This window comes from Orycteropus afer, unplaced genomic scaffold (genome assembly GCF_000298275.1).
Source record: "Orycteropus afer afer isolate SDZICR_OR568_19922 unplaced genomic scaffold, OryAfe1.0 scaffold00157, whole genome shotgun sequence".
NCBI classification, from domain to species: domain Eukaryota; kingdom Metazoa; phylum Chordata; class Mammalia; order Tubulidentata; family Orycteropodidae; genus Orycteropus; species Orycteropus afer.
Genome location: NW_006921744.1, coordinates 7293003 through 7296251, shown reverse-complemented (window position 1 = coordinate 7296251; position 3249 = coordinate 7293003).

The following is a 3249-nucleotide window of genomic DNA, read 5'->3' as shown; positions in this document are numbered from 1 at the left end:
GTTTATAAAAGAGTAGTTGGTAGCAGCTCTTCCCTCAGAGGGTCGTGGTGAAGATGAAGTGATGCAGCACAGGAAAAGTGCATCAAACAGTGCTTAGCCTTGGAAGGTCCTCAAAAACAAGACAAACAGCTCCAGGGCCAGAAATGGAAGCCACTGGGAAATGTCACAAATCCACTGCTTCCACGGCCATAAAACAGACAGAGGAACCCTTCTGGGTGAGTGGGACTACATCATTCTACAAGTGACAGAGACCCAGGAATGGGACAAAAGACCAGTGTGAAGACAGGTTGGCCAAGACACAAGACATCATGTACAGATTCAGGAAACTCATGAAGCCCAAGCAGAATTAAAAAGAAAAAAAAAATCAGCCCTACACATACTATTAAAAACCAAATGTAAACAACAGATTGGTATATTCAAAGTAATAAAAACATCAATTGCCAACAAAGATTTCTAAATCGAGTGTAAATAGGCTTCCAAAATGAAGGCAAAAATGGGCATTTTCCAGACAAACAAAAACTGACAAAATTTATCACCAATGGGGCCTCACTGAAAAAAATAATAATAAAAGGAATTTCCTTCTGGTGGGAAAATCTCTTATGAAAACAGGATTTATTAAGAAGTGAAGAGCAACAGAAAAGGGAAAAATGTAGGAAAATATAAGAAAATATTTACTATATAAAGCAATAGGGTTTAATATAGATTATAATACACACCAATAATAGCACTAGTGAGAGGAGGGTAGGAAGAGGGTCAAGGGAGTGAAAGTATTCTAAAACTCTTGTCTTGTCAGGAAAATCTGACTGGATTGAATGTTGACATTTCTATGGTAACAATAAACTAATAGTAAAAGATAAATAAAACATATTAAATAATAACTTTCAAAAGACACATCGAAAATTATTTACTTGCAAAGGAAATAACATAAAAAACTGAACATGAAACAATTGCATCAAACAGAAAAGAAAAAGAAAATATAGATAGATTTCAATACAGCCATATGAGTTACCACAAGAAAAGTAAAAGGCTTAAATATGCCAAATAAAAGAGAATGGTTGTCAGACTAGACTAATAAATAAATAAGAAAAACTCTGCAGAACTGAAAAGAGAAATAAACTCATACTTATAGTATGCAGCTCTAATACATCTCTCAAAAACTGATGTAGAAGTAGCAGGGAAGAAGTAAGTGTAAAGAAAACAGGAACAACACAATTTTAAAAACTTGACATAATTGATATGTTTAAAGTTAGGCACTCAATTAGACTAGAATCCACATAATTTTTTTTCCCTTTTTTTTATTTAAAAAAAAAATTATTGTGATTTGAATGGAAGTACACAGAGCAAATTCATTTTACATACAGCAGTTCACATACACTTTGCCTCACGACATTGACTGCAATTTCCCACAATGCAACAGCTCCCTTCCCACTTCCTCCCCATAGTTACCTCTTCACTGTGTCCTTCCCTCCCATGCATTCTTGCCCCCGAGCTGTCTCCCTGTGAATATAAAGCCCTTCTATTCTCCCATGACTGATCTCTCCAGGGAGTCTATCTACCTAATGTAAATGTTCAGCTCATATGCCTGTCTTTTGCTTGGCTGGAAGCCACAGGAGTGGGTTCAATTCCAGATCTGAAGAGCAGATAGGGGTCATAGTCTCAGGGGTTCCACCAGGCTCTATCAGACCAGGAAATCTGGTCCCACCCACCCCCTTTTTTTCCCCATGATTTTGAGTTTTGTTCCACATTGTTCTCTCACTCTATCCAGGCTCTCCTACCCATCTCCCCCTCTGAGTGGTTGACAGTGGTAGCTGGGCACCATCTAGTTCTTCTGGTCTCATAGTCACATAGGCTGAGGATCTCACAGTGTACCAGTCCCTCGGACTAACTGTTTCCATGAGTCTTTTGTTTTCTTCGTTCTTCTTTGTTCTGGAAAAGGAGAGACCCATCATTGTATCTAGATGGCTGCTTGCAAGCTGTTAAGATCCCAGTCGCTACTCGCTAAGTAGGATGTGGAACAATGTTTTTGTGTAGTATGTTATGTCAATTGAGCTTGATGTCCCCTGCGACCATGGCCCCCAAGCCCACAGGTTCAACAACTTGCTCCCTCTTGGTAGCAGGTTGTGACCAACAAGTGACTACAACCTTATCCCTTTTCATCTCTACTGTATGCCTGGAAATTCTTACAGAACATACAAATACACTTGTGGAAACACTGGCTGCCAACTCTATATATGGTCATGGGAAAACTACCCCCTGCATACACATACCTAATCTTTCAGCCTATCCACCCTTCTATTCACCCGTATATCAATGATTGCCTTGACTGACAATGCAGCACAGTGTGTGCAAAAGGGCTCATCTTTGTTGTCTGTACCTCCCATGCACCTCTCTATGTCTTCCTCTTCCTCAATATCACCGTGTTGATGACTCACATTTGGTACATCGCCCTTCCTTTCACCCAAACCTGCACTTGTCTCTACCTATATAGCAGTGTGCCCTCACCTCCGCTCCCACCCCTAGTAACCAGCAAAGAAAATTTCCTTTCTTATATAAACCTTTCCTTGACTTCTTACAATAATGAACTAATACTATATTTGTCCTTCTATGATTGCCTTATTTCACTCAGCATAATGTCCTCCAAGTTCATCAATGTTATGTGGTGTTTTGCAGATTGTATGTTATTCTTTAGGGTTGCACAGTATTCCATTGTGTGTATGTACCATAGTTTGGTTATCCATTCTTCTGTTGATGGACACCTAGGTTTTTTCCATCTTTTAGCTATTGTAAATAGTGCTGCAATGAACATGGGTGTGCATATATCTGTTCTTGTCCTGGCTCTCACTTCTGTAGGATGTATACCTGGTAATGGAATGGCTGGGTCAAATGGTATTTCTAATTCCAACTTTTTAAGGAATCACCATACTGCTCTCCACAGGGGTTGTATCATGTTACAGCCCTAGAGAGTCCTAATCTCTCCACATCCTCACCAGCATTTGTTATTTTCTGTCTTGTTAAGTTTTGCTACTAGTGCTAGGGCAAGATAGTATCTCCTTGTTGTTTTGATTTGCATCTCTCTAATGGCTAATGATTATGAACATTTCTTCACGTGTTTGTTGGCTGCCTGAATATCCTCTTCGGTGAAGTGTCTACTCATGTCTTCTGCCCGTTTTATTTATTTATTTATTTATTTTGTGATTTGGGTGAAAGTTTACAGAGTAAATTCACTTTCCACACAGCAATTCACATATA